The sequence below is a fragment of the Kogia breviceps genome, chromosome 13 (genome assembly GCF_026419965.1).
Source record: "Kogia breviceps isolate mKogBre1 chromosome 13, mKogBre1 haplotype 1, whole genome shotgun sequence".
Lineage (NCBI taxonomy): Eukaryota > Metazoa > Chordata > Mammalia > Artiodactyla > Physeteridae > Kogia > Kogia breviceps.
The window spans coordinates 6,701,022-6,718,447 of NC_081322.1; the positions used below are offsets into that span (position 1 = coordinate 6,701,022).

General features: G+C 43.2%; 1 protein-coding gene across 4 annotated transcripts in view; it reads right to left on the minus strand.

Moving 5' to 3' along the window:
- MYO6 (myosin VI) overlaps positions 1-15,764 on the minus strand; it is a 145,708-nt gene extending 129,944 nt beyond the window's left edge. For 2 of the 4 annotated variants that reach the window (XM_059083087.2, XM_059083086.2), the window contains exon 1: positions 15,528-15,764. The gene's annotated coding sequence lies outside the window, so the exon portion shown is untranslated. Of the gene's footprint in view, positions 1-15,368 lie in introns of all 4 variants that reach the window. The other 2 variants (XM_067011286.1, XM_067011288.1) reach the window with 2 other exon arrangements.
- Positions 15,765-17,426: the final 1,662 nt, after the last annotated feature.

The following is a 17,426-nucleotide window of genomic DNA, read 5'->3' on the forward strand; positions in this document are numbered from 1 at the left end:
AAATAAAATACTCTCCAAAAGATGCTCAATTACTTTTCAATTTTCTATATAATCATATCCTGCTCTCTCAAATGCCAAACTGATGATATTGATTTTTACCACGGTAATAACCGAGTATTTTCTTAGGAATGATTATATGCTAACTGCTGAATTATCTCAATTCCTCACTTAATCTTGCATGTGATCACAGCAAGCAACTTCATAGTCAACTAGATGAAAAAAAGAGGTGAAAAAAATAGATGCAATCTGATCCCTGAGTTCTGGGTCACAAAGTTCAATAATCTATCACCTAAGAATTCTATTGGACAGTATCCACACTATAGCTTAAAAAGAAATGCTTATTTTTCTAGCCATAGCTTTATATAAAATATCTCTGAAATTACCTCTAAATTTTTAAACTGCACAATACTGATCAAAAAAATGAATTCTGGGGCTTCCCTGGTGGCGCAGTGGTTGAGAGTTCGCCTGCCGATGCAGGGGACGCGGATTCGTGCCCCGGTCTGGGAAGATCCCACGTGCCACGGAGCGGCTGGGCCCGTGAGCCGTGGCCGCTGCGCCTGCGCGTCCGGAGCCTGTGCTCCGTAACGGGAGAGGCCACAACAGTGAGAGGCCCGCGTACCGCAAAAAAAAAAAAAAAAAAAAAAAGAATTCTGAATTAAGAGGTATTCCCGAATTAAGAGGAATTATCTTTTCAGTTCTGCCACTAATTTGGCTGTATGACCTCAGCAAGTCTCTTAACCTCTCAAAACCTCAGCTTCCTCAACTTCTTGATAAGGAATTGGAATTAAATTAACTGGGGGGTGGGGGAATGTCTAATTCTAACTGTGCAGGCTCTAGGTCTGGTCTACAGAAAACCTGAACACACATCTCCAGTGGATGATGATCTAGACCAGCGGTTCTCCAAGTATGGCCAATGACCCTCTGGAGGTCCCTGAGACCCTTGCAGAGAGTCAACAAGGTCAAAACTATTCTTAAAGTAATACTAAGGCATTTGCCCGAATAACGCAGAACCAAGGATAGGTAAAACTTCTAGCACTTTAGCTAAAATCAAGGCAGGGGCACCAAACTGTAGTAGTGGCCACTGCTGTCACCGTAAAAAGGGTGCTGCCACACGTAAGAATACCTCTGATGTGCAACTAGAGACTGTCATACTGAGTGACGTAAGTCAGACAGAGAAAGACAAATACCAAAGGATGTCACTTATACGTGGAATCTAAAATATGATGCAGATGAACCTATCGATGAAACAGAATCACGTACATAGAGAACAGACTGGTGGTGGCTGCCAAGGGGAAAGGGAGCTGGGGGAGGGGAGGACCGGGAGTCTGGGATTAGCAGGTGCAGGCGATTACATATGGGATGGATCAACAACAAGGTCCTCCTGTAGAGCACAGGGAACTCTATTCAATATCCTGCGATAAACCGTAATGGAAAAGAGTATTAAAAAAAGACTCTGTGTGTGTGTGTGTGTGTGTGTGTGTGTGTGTGTGTGTGTGTGTGTGTGTAACTGAATCACTCTGCTGTACAGCAGTAATTAACACAACATTGTAAGTCAACTATACTTCAATAAGAAAAAGAATACCTCTGATGAAGCAGTAAAATGTATTGGTTTTTATTACATTTTGATCTTCAAATACACATCTTCTTAATACTCTATATGACAAAATGGGGACTGTGCATAAACTACTTCCACTGTAAAACAAGGTATGATGTTGCCCCAAGGAAAATATTTCCGGGCGTGTCTGAGCTGTAACCTTCAGGAACTGACTCTTTTTCATGACACACTATTTTCACTGCAAAGAATGCCTAACAAATCTTGGTTATTACAAGCTTGAGTTTTTGGCAAACGAGGTTTTGTTTGTTTTTTGACTGTGGCCAGTCACATCAAGGAAAGCAGCTGACAGTTACCTGTTGTCAAGGATAAGATTCAAGTGAGAGGAGAATCTGGGAAAACCCGCATCTGCCACCTTGAACATAAAACAGCTTATACTGTTTAAGCTTAAATACTTAAAAGACTTTTCTGATGAGATCAAAATATATTACATATATTTCTAAGATGTGAAGAACTCAGTGGAACAGTATGTTCCAAATGACCATTACACCATGTTACAAAATCACATATGGGTAAAAGATCCATTCAGAGTGCAAAACTGAACAATGGATTTTTTTAAGGTAACAGGGTACAGAAAATTCACTGTTATGGCTTAAAATTCCACTTTGGAACTTTAAGAAATTACCACTTGGTTAGTTAGTGGTGGTGAAGGATCGAAGAATATACACACAATTAACTGAAAATGTCAAGTTAATATTTCCTTTCCCAATGAGATATCTATGTGAGGGAAGATTTTCTTCATACACATTTAACCAAAAAAAAAAAAAAATAATGCAACAAACTGAACTCATGAGCAGATATGACAACCCAGCTATCTTCTATTAAGTCAGACATGAAGGAGTTTTACAAAAGTGTAAAACAGCAGCACTCTTTTCACTAATTGTTGCTTTGGAAAATAAGTATTTTCCATAAAATATGTCATTTCTGTTAAAATGCATATATTATTATTTTTAAATAGACTAAATATTTTTAAAGTTTCTAATACAGTAAGTATAAATAGGTACAACCAAGTAGATAAGCAAAATCTTTACAGAGTCCTCAATAATTAAGAGGGTAAAGAAGTCCAAAGACCTGAGATCTGCTGATCTACATAAAACTTCAACAAATCATCCGCTGGCAGTGCATACTCTCCAGTCATTCACGATCTAGGACGAGTAGCGGAGAATGAAAGAAGATACACATATATTACATAACTGGTGACGGATACTATAATACAGGTGTACTTCCAAACTGTAAACTGGGGAAAGCTACTTTGAAAGATTTAATTCAAGCAGGTCCTGAGAGATGGCTAAGCCTGACTAAAGGAAAGTATTCCAGACAAAGCCCTGTTTGAACAAGAGTAAGGAGGTGGGAGAACGGGGACATGTCTGCGGAAAAGGTCAACGGGGCCAGAGTGCAGGACAATGGCAGAAGTGTGACGAGTACTGAGGTGGAAATGTGGGCCGAGAGATCAGGCCTCAAAGGGTTTCAAATCCCACACTGAAAGTCTGGACTATCAAATGTATTAATACAGGGCTAACAGGGCTTCTTACTGAGCAAGGGATTATTACCATCAGATTTCTACTTTGAAATAGAACTCTAATGGCACAGGACAGACTGTACACTGAGGGAAAGGGCCAAACACAGGGAGCCACCATGTATGAGAGAAAAAGGAGTGAGGCCTGCACTCGGTCAGAGGGGGAGGAAAGTGACGGCCAACCTTCCAGAAGCGGAACAGGGTTCAGGGTTCGGCAACCGACAGAATGTGACAAGTGAAGCGGGAAAACGTGAGTAAAAGTTCTGAGCATGAACGATTAGGGTAATGAGGGTATCATAAGGGAAACAGGAGGAGAGGCAGTTTCTGCAAGGAGGGCTCTGAAGGAAATATGTGAAATTCTATGATGTCTATGGAGCATCAACTTGGAAATGCTGGTCAAGATTATACAGAAAGAAATTTGGGGGGAACTGGGCTTCCTTGATGGCGCAGTGATTAAGAATCCACCTGCCAATGCAGGGGATATGGGTTCGAGCCCTGGTCTGGGAAGATCCCACATGCCGCGGAGCAACTAAGCCCGTGCGCCACAACTACTGAGCCTACGCTCTAGAGCCCAGGAGCCACAACTACTGAGCCCATGCACCACAACTACTGACTGAGCCTGCGCTCTAGAGCCTGCGTGCCACAACTACTGAGCCCATGCACCACAACTACCGAAGCCCGTGCGCCTAGAGCCCGTGCTCCACAACAAGAAAAGCCACCTCAATAAGAAGCCCACACACCACAACAAAGAGTAGCCCCTGCTCACCGCAACTAGAGAAAGCTCACACGCAGCCATGAAGACCCAATGCAGCCGAAAATAAATTAATTTTTAAAAAAAAGAAATCTGGAGTGAATTCTGCATAAGGGTCAGAAGCATGGAGCTGATACAATTATCAGAAATGAGAACAGAGCAAGTAGAGCAAAGTGCCACGCACAGGATTTTATGAGACATGAACAGTAAAGACATGGACTGACAAAATCACGCAGTAAAAACCAAATAGGAAAAATTGGAGACCTGGGAAGCGCATGACCCCAGGCACTCGGAAGAAAGAATTCAAGGAAGATATTAGTTGCTCAGTAGCCAAAGAGGCTGGAAAAGAATAATGATCTAAATGAGGCCACTGGATCTATTAATTAGGTGGTTACAGAGTAGTCTCTGTTGAGTGTTCAGCAACGGAACAGAGATTACGATGGAACTGGGTTCACAGCCTCATTAGCAAGGTATTAGGTACAGGAAATACATATTGCACCCAGGGCTACATGAAAATTATGTTTTCCAAACAACAGCTTGTCTGCCTTTCAACCATAACAATTTTTTTAAAAAAACTCTCACTCTAAACTTTATCTGTTATTTTCAGAGAATGTATTTCAGACACACGTAAAACACCAATTTTAGCATTTAAACAGAACATTAACATTTACCTAATAAATTTTATGACACAAAAAGAATTCACTGTTGTGCTATATATTGAACCTCAATCTACTGCTTAAAAGAACATTATTCTTCGTTGAGATAAGCTTACTATAGTACATTTTAGTACAAATTCAACAAATAGCATTTGTTTAAAAAAAAAGAAAACCATTATCAAATCCCTCTTTATTAACAGTATCAAGCACAATATGAAGTCACACTTAATTTATGCATATTTATATGAAATGTGTGTTTAGCCAAACCCATGTTTATGCAAAGGTAACATGTGAAAGATCCATACTTATTAGTATAATCTAGAAAACAATCATTTGTTTTACAAAAAGATTCTTGCCTTTACAAAAGAACTCACTATTGGGATCCTTTAAACAAGAAGCTTTCCAAGGATAATAAAAATATATATAATTTAGTTATTTATTTAATTTACACAAAACTTTACAGCAATATATTTGTTTAAAGCAAATTAATGATGTAAGTAAAAGGGGTAGCTGTTCAGGGGTTTAAAACGCATCCAGAATGGTTTAGACTCTACGTGTCCACAGAGTCCCCCTCTCATCTGTCCTAGCAGAGGCTGGAGCCCTCTGAACAGCAAGAACCAGCGGGTAGGGACACCCAAGGGTGTTGCAGAGGACCTATTCACCCTGAACTTGAAATCAAGCAACTGCTGCCCGAGTGTCACGGTGTTACCACCCTTATTTAGACAGAGAAAGAAGAACAGCTTAATCTTGAAGGGTTTTTTGACTCTTTAAAAGAACACACAGAAAAAGATAACCTAAAATTCTAAATCGGGCAAAGGCTCTGGACCCAGACCACCTGAATGTCCTCAGCCCTGCCTCTCACTACTTGTGTCGCCTTAGCAAATTACTTAGACCTCAGTCCTCTCAGCTGCAAAATGGGGTAAGAAGAGCCACCACACGGGTCACCATTAGAATTAAATGAGACAAGGATTGTAAAGTACCCGAAGTGGCGGCATATCGCTGGCCCTCAAGAACTATTAGAACTGTACTGTTCTAGGGTCATTTGGGGCCACTCCTTCAAAACATCGTCGTACTATATGGCCACCTTCCACCATTCAAGCTTGCTGATGTACTCAGGTGTCTGTACGTCCCAAAAATAATCTAGGTCAATGTTGCTGCCAAACAGTAGAGTGGTAGGGAATAGGACCAAAGTGCATGAGATTCTGGACCAGTTCCAGAAGCACACTTTTAATAAATAATAGACCACCTTCTGACACACCAGCATTCTTGTATGCGGCCGTCAGACTATCTCCATTTTTGCTAATAACTCATTAAAATCACCAAATTAAACTAGTTTATAAATTCCTAATTTATGCTGCACCCCCCTTCAAAAAAGCAAACTTATCAGTAGAATCTATCTCTAGAAAATACAAAATTCTGACTGAAATTTTTTTCTCTGGCTTCTAAAACATCTGAAGTGAATCTGGTCATGTGTTCAAATTCATTCAGTTCTCCTCATCCCCTCCCCTCAAGCACAACAGATACATAAACCGTCTTGCGTTCTCATCTTCAACTCAATGATAGAGCAGAAAAGCAGAGAAACTAGTTCATTCCTCTTCAAAACACATACACATGTATACTTTGTTCTTCCTTAAAATACCAAAAGGATAACAGACAGCAAATCTTGCCCACAAACCAAAACACAGCTGTTTCATCTAATTTTAGAAAAAGAATAACACGGAACCAGAGAAAAGTTCTCTCTGGAATAACTCAATCCTCAAATCAGGGAAATTCAAAGAGCATAACAAGGAAAAACCGACAGCCTCAATTCTTTCCTGTGGGATACTAATTCTATCAGCATCAAATCAAAATAAACAATATGTTTTTAGAAGATTCCACAAACGTTTGAACTCTCTCCTTTTAAAGAAAGAAAAAGGCCCACTTACAGAAAAATAAAATCTAAATGTATGATTTCCAAGCATAGTGCTATTTTGCTTACTCCAAACCTTTTTCTGTTTTCCACCATACTCTTAAAGACAAGCTGAGAAACTTATTTGTTCCAAAAAACAAAACAAAACCCCAGTATAACATTTACATGTAGCCTTTATTTGTATGTTCCAGTCTCATAGCCAGGTGCTGGTTATTGGTTAATTTGCTCTCCTTTTCTGGAAACCGTGAACAAGACCCAGTCTAGCTGCTGCTTAATCAGAGTAAAATCTTGGACTCGGGGCTTCCCTGGTGGCGCAGTGGTTGAGAGTCCGCCTGCCAATGCAGGGGACACGGGTTCCAGCCCTAGTCCGAGAAGATCCCACATGCCGCGGAGCGGCTGGACCCGTGAGCCACAACTACTGAGCCTGCGCGTCCGGAGCCTGTGCTCCGCAACAAGAGAGGCCGCGACAGTGAGAGGCCCGCGCACCGCGATGAAGAGTGGCCCCCGCTCGCCGCAACTAGAGAAAGCCCTCGCACAGAAACGAAGACCCAACACAGCAAAAATAAATAAATTTATAAACTCCTACCCCCAACATCTTCTTAAAAAAAAAAAAAATCTTGGACTCTTTTTCCCCAGAACCCTCAAGAGAAGACATATAAACTATTCTAATTGTTTTGGGGGGAGTAATGCTCATACACTAGAGACCTTCATACCATCTCTTTAAGGAGAGAAATGTTTTTCGTTAGTAATCCTCAGGAATCTATCCAAAATGAAGAGCATGGATTTAGACTTTTAGCCAGAAATCAGATTAACTAGGTAAAACTGGCATTAGCAGAAGACAGTTGAATAACAGCAAAATGCAACAGATTTATACAGAAATTTAATGTGTCTTTAAAAGGACTTGAGGAGGAAGAACAATTATGTCATAAGAGTCTAACTTCTATGAACTGTGTCCTGGTGTTCCTGCGATCCGGAGTCCAGGTGAACGGGAAGTATAATTTCCAGAAGGCAAGGGACTTTTCTTGCCAAAATATTTTAAACTTAATTATTAAAAGATATTTTTAATGAAAAACATTTATTCTATCAAAACAAGACTACCTGATGAAGAAAATTTCAGAAAATCTCATTAAGGCATAACAACATATTAATAAAAGTGCTTCATGTTAACCAACCTAGATTATGTTTTGGGGTTTTTTTTGTGGTACGCGGGCCTCTCCCGCTGCGGAGCACAGGCTCCGGACGCGCAGGCGCAGCGGCCACGGCTCACGGGCCCAGCCGCTCCGCGGCACGTGGGATCCTCCCGGACCGGGGCATGAACTCGCGTCTCCCGCATCGGCAGGCGGACTCTCAACCACTGCGCCACCAGGGAAGCCCCTAGATTATGTTTTTCATCGGGTTACATGGATCATCCAATTTCCTGAAATAACTGTTTGATTAAATGAGAAAGTGAGTACACTATCTCCTAAAAGCATGCATAAGACAGGTAGTCTCAAGCACTCTGCAGATATATCACAACGCTACAAGGGATTTAAAATGCACCGAGGCGATGCTACAAATTCCCAAAGGTTCCAATCGATGCCCGAGTCATCCTCCACTTGCTCCACTGCACCTCCATCCCTGTTCTGCGCTGCCCCCTGCCCTGGGAGGATGAACCCGCACAGAGCTAGGCTAACCCAGGGTCCCCGGCTGCCTTCTAGCAAAAGTCACCAGCCAGGGAACTTCCCGCCTCCTCCGCGACCCCCCCACCACCGCCGGGCCGCCGCAAAGCCTCAGCCCCAACCCAGCCTCCTCCTCAAGGCCAGCTCTCTGCTTCCGCGACCTCCGGAGCTTTAAGGGCTTCTCACCATTGCTATTCCCTGAGTGCTTCACCACCCCGTGCTTGCTCCCTGCCCCTGCACAGTCTCTTCATCAGCATCATCCAGGATGAAATCTCCTTCCTGCTGGGACCCTGCCTGCTGTGGTTAACAAGACCAAGTCTAGTTATTCAAAACAGTACATCGTCTAAAGAAATCCAATTTAAAAGTTTAAAATGGGGACTTCCCTGGTGGCACAGTGGCTAAGACTCTGCACTCGCAATGCAGGGGGCCCGGGTTCTACCCCTGGTTGGGGAACTAGATCCCCCGTGCATGCCACAACTAAGGAGCCTGCATGCCACAACTAAGGAGCCTGCGTGCCACAACTAAGGAGCCCGCATGCCACAACTAAGACCCAGTGCAACTAAACAGTTCAAAAAGGTCTTAAGATCTAAAGGAGCATTACTTATATATTACTGCTATTTGTACAGTTGTTTAAAAAATATAAGTAGCTCACTTCCAAATGAAGCTGGTTAATAAGCTGAAATACTCACTACAATTAAATTTAGGTGTGAAATTTAACACTGCATTGTCATCTCAAGATAAATGCTATGAGCTCCAAATAAGTTTAAAAGAAGAAAGAAAATCAATGAAGAGATTCTGGTAACCGATATTTCACTTCCTTTTACCATATGCTGCCTGGTTAATCCGAGCAATTTTTTGTTGTTATTGCCAACACCCTCCCAAAGCAGAGGATGAAGAAAAGGTTTCAACCAGTGGTTCCCAAATGTTGGTACACAAATAAATCAACTGAGCAGCTTATGAAAATGCTAATGCCCATGCCCCACCCACACCTCTCTGACGAGTTTTTACTAGTTCCCCAGATAATTCTTGGTGCACAGCTAAATTTCAGAACTGCTTGAAACTGGTCAACTTCAAGATTTCACCCAAATCTCCAATACACAGCATTTTTCCTTTTGGATGAACATTCCACATTAAACATGGAAAAGAAAAAACAGCCAACACACTAACAATAATAATGCACACTAGCTATGTGCCAGTGTGATATGCGCTTCCCATGTATTAGTGTCGAATCCAGTCCTCACAGGAACCACACCGGGTAAGTAATACCGTAGCCCCCATTTTACTCACTGAAGCCCAGAGAAACTAAGTAATCTGACCCAGGTAATAAGTGGCAAAGCCAGGATCCCCTCACCTCCGCCTGTCCTCTTACCCTGGAGGCGGACAAGCAAGCACTTATGCACGAATGCAACTCTGGGACCTGGGGGCTGGAAGACAGAGGCTAAGCCTGAGGGGCCAGCAGTTAGGCAAGCAATAACACCCCATCTCCCCATCTCCCATCCCTCACCCACCAAGCCCTCCCACCTACATGGTGTGCCATGGCATTCTGGTGGCACGCCGCAAGTCTACCTGCACTCTTTCCACATGAAGTATCTACAACCACGTGCCAAGGGATCCAATCGCAGCTCACCAAGTACTGGCTGGGAGCTTGAGCGAGTTTAACACCCCTGTGCCTCTCTCTCCTAAGACACCAGAGTCTTAATGCCAAGTGCACTGAAGTGACAGTGATTTTTTTTTTTTTTTTTTTTTTTTTTTTGTGGTACGCGGGCCTCTCACTGTCGTGGCCTCTCCCGTTGCGGAGCACAGGCTCCGGACGCGCAGGCTCAGCGGCCATGGCTCACGGGCCCAGTCGCTCCGCGGCACGCGGGATCTTCCCAGACCGGGGCACGAACCCGCGTCCCCTGCATCGGCAGGCGGACTCTCAACCACTGCGCCACCAGGGAAGCCCGATTTTTTTTTTTTTTTAATGTCTTCTGTTTATTTGTTTTTGGCTGTGTTGGGTCTTCGTTGCTGCATGGGGGATACTCTTCGCTGCGGTGCACGGGCTTCTCATCGCGGTGGCTTCTCTTGTTGCGGAGCACGGACTCTAGGTGCGCCGGCTTCAGTAGTTGTGGTACGCGGGCTCAGCAGTTGTGGCTCTCGGGCTCTAGAGAGCAAGCTCAGCAGTTGTGGCGCACGGGCTTAGTTGCTCCGCGGCATGTGGGATCTTCCCTGACCGGGACTCGAACCCGTGTCCCCTGCATTGGCAGGTGAATTCTTAACCACTGTGCCACCAGGGAAGTCCGACATAGTGATTAACTGAGCTAATGTACATAAAGTACTTGCTTGACATAGTACCTGACACACAGCAAGAGCTCAATAAACAACAGCAGCTACTAAAATTATACTTTGCCAACCCACTCTCTTACGAAAGTCAACATATCAGTCCTGGGTCCCATTTATTTTCTCTCAGCCTTATTTCCTGAAACTGTGATAAAAGATGGAACATATTCTTATTTATCAGGAAGCAAACGGTAACAGTGCTGTAACTCAGTGGACTAAAGGCCAGGAGTAGAATATTTCAGAGCAAATGAGGCTTTTAGTAGCCCTCAAATTGTACCACTTTGACAACTATTTCCCAACTTTAGGGTCAGCCCTGTTAATCACATACTAGAATGATGAGTCTATCTATAATTAACTTAATTCAAAACAACAATAAAATGTCACTCAGTACAAGGACTTGGTTTCATCACCTTATCTTCGGCACTCAGAACAGTGCCTGGCCCATGACACTCAAATATCTGTGAAATGAATGAAGACATAAAGGTACCAACAGAGACACATCTTAGCTTTACAAAAGCAAGTCTTTACAAAAGCAAGCATAATAATCAGATCAATATCAATGTGCCAAATAATAAGACTTATTTTCAAAATTCCTCCAGAATATTTTTCTCCTTTTTTAAAACTAATTGTTGGCTTTCCCTTAAAAACACTGCTACTAGAAAGGTTAATTACCAACCTCGACTCCATTAATCTATTAAAAATGTTAAAAGTAGTTCCATAATACATCATGCTCATCTTCTACCTTACATTTAAAAAAAAGAAAAAAGTGTAACTACGTATTTAATAATATCACTTTATTTATCCTGACTATTCAGAATTTCTTGAACCTTCTGAATTAAATCTATAAAATGAAATGTCACTGCTGAGAGGTTAACCCTTACTAAACCTAGGAGTTTGAGACCTGGGGGAGGGAGGGATCTCTGGGAACACACAGGTAGTAGTTCCATTCTCAGTGATGCTTCTCAGCAGCCTCACATGTGACCTTGAACAAAGTACTTATTTTTTTGGTCCCCATTTTCTCATGTGCAGAGTAAGAACAGATTTACCACATCTACTTCATCATGTACATAAAATGCTTTCCAAAAGAGTAAAGTGTCATACATGTGGGGTGTTAACTTCTGACATAAACAGCTTCAGGTTTTAAATGGATGTTTCTGTTTATCTTTCTTTTCACATCTGTCCCACTCTTCCTATTTCCTAGATCCAAAGATCTGCCAGAACAGGGAAGAACCAGTTCCCATCAACAGTTATATTTTAAACACAATGAACCATCAATAAATCTTTGAAAAAGATGCTCATCCACATATAAATTTTTTAATTCTGTGATATGTAATAGCTTACCTTGTAAAGGTTAAGCAGCAGGTTACCTTCAAATAAAATAACAAATGACATAAGGTACATAAAAGATGCCTGTGGTTTTGCCAGGAGCACCACCTTGCTTCGTGCACATTACTAAGCAGGCATGTGAATATCACCTAAGGAATGTGCTTCAGTATTTTGGTTTCACTGGAAGAGACCCGCTTTAAAAATAGAAAAGGATTTCCCCTCTCTTCAACACCAGCAAGGTTTCTAAAGATGCCAGATCTGTTCTGGTTTTACTTCCCATACTTCAGTACTCACAGGGAGAACTTTTGCTGGACTTGTGGTCCTTTCTCAAACCACTATGTCATTCTTACACTACTCAATGAGAAAAAAAAGCTTATTTTTGAAAACCATAAGTAGGACGATATATTTTAAGATTATTAACAGTCCACTAAATCTGTCAAATGAAAGCATAACTGTTTTAAATGTAGAACATCCTGGTTCCTCTGAACATTATATAATGCCTCAAAAACAGAATTACTTTAGTTAGTTCTTGATTATCTATACACACACGAAAGCAGATGTGTTAACAGATCATCCATTAACATTAAGCCCTTGGATGATGGTTTTGTATTTACAGTTGAATATGAGTATCCTTCAGATGCAAAATTCCTAATAGTTCAAAACAAAGACACACCGTAACAAAAGTCACCCAACTCAGCCTTCCTACCATTTTTCTGTTCATTTACCCAACTACATTCTACTGCTGAAATGACTCCTCATTTGCTACAAAAGATGGACTTTGTGTGCTCACTTTGTTCTTTGTGTCTATTACAGCTCAAGGGACATTCCTGAAATAAACACAGGACATAAAAAAAAAAAAAAAACTGTCCTGATCTAACAGGTCACAATTTAATCATAATCTGAAAACCATTTTTCCCCTTAGTATTACACAGTTAATTACGTAATATTTAAAAGGCAGCTACTGCATTTATAGGCAATAAGCTATCTCATTTTTAAGTTCTACCCTAACCAGGAACATTATACTATTCACTTTAGCTACAATGAAAACCAGTGTTACATTACAGCCTAATTCTAGTTCCTACAGCCCATCAAAATTAAAAGTGCATAATATGTGTAATATTCTGGAATTTACCCCAGAAATGATAAAGCAACATCATATCACTGTTCAAGGCTGTCTACTTAAGAATGAAGAAACAGACATAGAATTCAAAATTAGTTCCGAGCCCCATTCCTGGCCTTTCTTAATGTCACTCCTCTGTACCTTGTTCAAACCTCCAGTTACATTCTTTAACACAATACCAGTTCTGCAGGTTTACCAGAATAGTCTACCAATTGCACTGAGATCAAGACAACCTGCTCTGGTGGAAAGGACCGAGGTTTTATGATCAGAAGACTTGGGTGTGAGCTTCTCTGGTGGCGCAGTGGTTGAGAATCCGCCTGCCGATGCAGGGTACACGGGTTCGTGCCCCGGTCCGGGAAGATCCCACGTGCCGCGGAGCGGCTGGGCCCGTGAGCCATGGCCATTGAGCCTGAGCGTCCGGAGCCTGCGCTCCGCGGCGGGAGAGGCCACAGCAGTGAGACGCCCGCGTTACCGCAAAAAAAAAAAAAAGACTTGGGTGTGAATCCAGACTCTCCCAGGAGCTACATGACCTCATGACCTTGAGCAAATATTCAATTCTCTGAGCCTAAGCTTCTTCACGCGTAAAAACGACAAGACCACCAACCTTGAAAATTATTTTGTGGGTCAAGCTCCTCAGTTAGTGTTCTGATTATGGCAGGTGCCTAATAAATGGGTGACCATCTTATCCTACTAAAGGGCCAGTCACATTACTACCAAATGCCTCATTGTAAGGTTCAAAATTAAACTGTATGACATTTATTACACTTGTCATACTTTTTTCAATCTTTTCCTTAAAATGTTTTAATATACAGAAATTTAAAAATCACAAAGGTTAAACATCTTTATAAAACTGACATTTTACACAACAGACATGGAGGTTCGATTATCAGCAGACTGAAAATCAGTTTTTTTTTTTAAAATGTCTGGGGTGCTTATATTTATTCAAACCTCACATAGTCACATTTTTAAAAAATTTTAGTTGTATTTTTAGAACCCTGAGACAGCCCATTGTCTAAACAATGGGCTACATAATACACCACAGTCTCCAGGCAAAGTCACAACAGGATGAAAAAAGAGCCTTCAGCTTCTCTGATTTCCTGGCCACTGTTATTTTAAAACTTGATCACACAAACATAAACAGAGAAAAAAATCCATTTCAGATGAGTTCCATGGGTTACAATTTATGATATTTTTAAGACCTTGCATGTATTTACATTAAATATTGCAATAGCTTATTACATTTTTCTTGTCCATGTTTCCAGGCACTAATGAAGAATATATGTATATTATACATACTTTTAAATATTACATAGTTTTTAATCATAATCTCTTAAAGTTGCTTATCACTTCCATTACTCCCTTTTAAAATTAGTTTCTGAAAACTAAAATGTAACTTAAAAAGCGAACAATTAAACAGCATGTCACACAGAACATACAAATGCAACAGGCAAACCTGAATAAGACTAAAATAACTTGTTTACCACTATGCAAGTAATTCTGCACAACTGAAAATACTCTAAATGAGATGGATATTTAAAAGTCAATGAGTTATTTTAAAAGGCTGCTTTGTTTCACGCTCTGGCTATAGATCAATTTGTGGTGTTTCTAAAATTAATAGTAAAAGACACCGAGGTAATTTTTTCACTAAACAATTTCCAATGCAAACCACAACCCAAGACATCTAAGTTTAGTCAATTTGTACTGAAATATCCCTTTGCTGCCAACCTTTGTACCATGACCATCACCAGCCCAAGTTCAAGATTCACATTTTATGGTGTGAACAGTGCTCAGCTAAACCTTAAGAATATTAATCGTTTAAACTCTCAAACCCTGACGACATTCAGCTATATTGCATCTACACCGCCAGAGCATAACAAGGAAAACTTTTATCTACCATGTACAGCAGCCTATTAAATTGGGGCAGTGTTCCTAGCTCCTTAGATCTGTAGATTAGGATTTAAGCATTCCTCCACTACAAACTTCACCCCAGATAAAATGTAACACGTTTTCTAAACCTGTATGGAAATATTTCTGACACGGATGTTCTAGTAATAACTCTATCAAAGTATTTTCTTATCCCAGAGTTTGAGCGTTTTAAAGAGTTTTGGAAATTGAAAAATGTAAAAATCTCTTGTTCAGTAGCAGATACATAAATTAACGTACCCAAAGTAGTAGACCAACTAAAGACTAAAAATACAGTCCCCAACCTGGGCTCCTACACGATTATACTAACAGGGACAGCAGCTGAACCTCACATCCCAGAACGAAAAGCACTATTCCGGCACTGAATTTTAAGCCTGTTTACAAAAGAGGAAACTATCACGGGGCGTCCAGGTCAGAGCTGGACACCTGAGGGCTCAGCTTCTACCTCGGAGCCAGAGAAGATACACGCAGATATCCTAGTGGTAACAGACCCTTGAAAGGAGACTCTCGTGGTCCTGTGGAAATGAGACCCACCCCTGCGCTACCGGGAGCCGCCACAGCCCGGGGCCACTCATCACCTGCTTCACCCCCGGCGTCCCCGGGAGGGGAACCGAGCCGGCTCGTCTTCCCCGGGCGGCGGGAGGAGGCCCCGAAGCAAGGCCAGGCTCGGGGAGCGAGGCTCCGGGAAGCGGGGCCCCGGCGCCGACGACCCAACGCGGGCGTCCCGGGGCACTCACCGGTGCGGACGCGAGGGCAGGTGCGCGGCGGCGGGGCTACCTGTCGCCGGTGAGGCGGGAGGAGGTGGGGTGCGGAGGGCCAGGAGAGAGGGCGACGACGCGGACCGGCACCAGGACGGGGCGGCGGCGGTGACCGACCTCCGGCTCGCTTCCGGCTCGGACAGATCCCGGGTCCGTCTCCGCCCGCCGGCCGGCAACCCGCCGAGTCCCCAGCCCCGCCGCGCGCACGTCACAGCTACGGAGCGCCCGAGGGGGCGGGGGCGCTGCGGGCCGGCGGGCGGGGCGCGGGCGCCCCCGGGGGCTCCGGGAGGGGGGCGCTCGGCGCGCGGCCGCCCCGCCCGTCCTCTCGCCGACCCGCGGCGCCGAGCCTCCGGGACCGGGAGGGAGGGCGGGCGCGGCGTGGGGAGGGGCCGTCCCGGGCCTGGCCCACAGACCTAGTTCCTGCGCCCCCGCGAAACGGCCTCCTTCGCGGGGGTTATTGCTCCCGGCGGCTGCAGCGCACCCCCGTGGACTGCGTGCGGGCAGCGTGCAGTCCGGCCGCCGCGGGAATCCGTTCCGGGACGGGGAAGGTTGTTCGGGCAGGGGACGAGGCGGCGTCGTTGCGGAGGGAGGGAGCAGGCGGCCTCGCCTGCAGCCCCGGTCGCCCCGGGCTGGGCTGCCCTAGCGGGGTAGAAACCTCCCTGTGCAGCAAACTTGCTGTTCCGCTTTTGGGAGCGGGGCGGGTGGGGGGGGGTGGCGGCTGGGCGGGTCTGAGAGGGAAATTTGGCATTTCTTAGGCCCTCCCGCCGCCACCGTATATACTGATTGGAGCCCAGGTCTTCTCTTGTCATTTAAGTTTTACTGTTTTTATAAGGGACATACCTGTGAGTCATATTTGAAAGTGAAATATGATGTAAACATATACTGCCTTTACGACAAAAAGAAGCTTCTCTTAAGAAAATGAAATGGTGATTGACTAGAAATGCTAAAAGTCTCCGCTGAAAAAAGCCGCACCTACACAGGAAAATTACCCTGAGAACATTACCCCGGAAACATTCCAAGCAGCAACGGGAAAACTTAAGGAAATCTACAAGATTCTGATAGGGGACAAGTTTCAGTTATTCAGATGTTCCACAATTCTCTCGAAGGAAAAGCTAAGTTATGATGAAGTATTTTAGCAGACAGTTAAAACGTTGAAATATTAAGAATAAAAGTAGGGAGGTAAGAAAGAGGAAGAGAAACCAAGAAAGGAAATAATTTACAGCAATCTCAGAAATGTAATTCCAGATTACCGGGAGGTAAATCTTGAGTATATAAAACTAGATTTCAAAACGGATCGGAAAAAAAAAAAATAAAAACGAGGAGAGGATTTCAATTCACTGCTTTGACTTCATTTTGGATTTAAGATTAAACGGCTTGGTCAGACCAATAGAAGCCCATATAGTTTATTGTGAGCAACGACCTGGGATTATTTTTGTCTCTCTCTCCTTCCTCCTCCACTTCCAATTCATTACTGAGACTCTGCTTCTAGCCCCCCCATCTGTCTGAGGTATCCAGTTCTTCATAGCAACTACTGTCTTGCTTCAGGCCACCATCATTTCATGTTTCGCATACCGCTCTAGCCGCCTAGCCAATTTCCCAGGCTGCAATCTTGTCCCCTCCTAATCCAGTGTCTACAGTACCATCAGATTTATATTTTATAAAATGAAAGCCTGATTATGTACTCCTCTCTTTAAACTCTTACAGTGGCATTCCACTATCCTTAGTATAAAGTCCAAACGCCTTAAGATGTCTTTTTTTTTTTTTTTTTTTTTTTTTTTTTTTTTTTTTCCGTTATGCGGGCCTCTCACTGTTGTGGCCTCTCCCGTTGCGGAGCACAGGCTCCGGACGCACAGGCTCAGCGGCCATGGCTCACGGGCT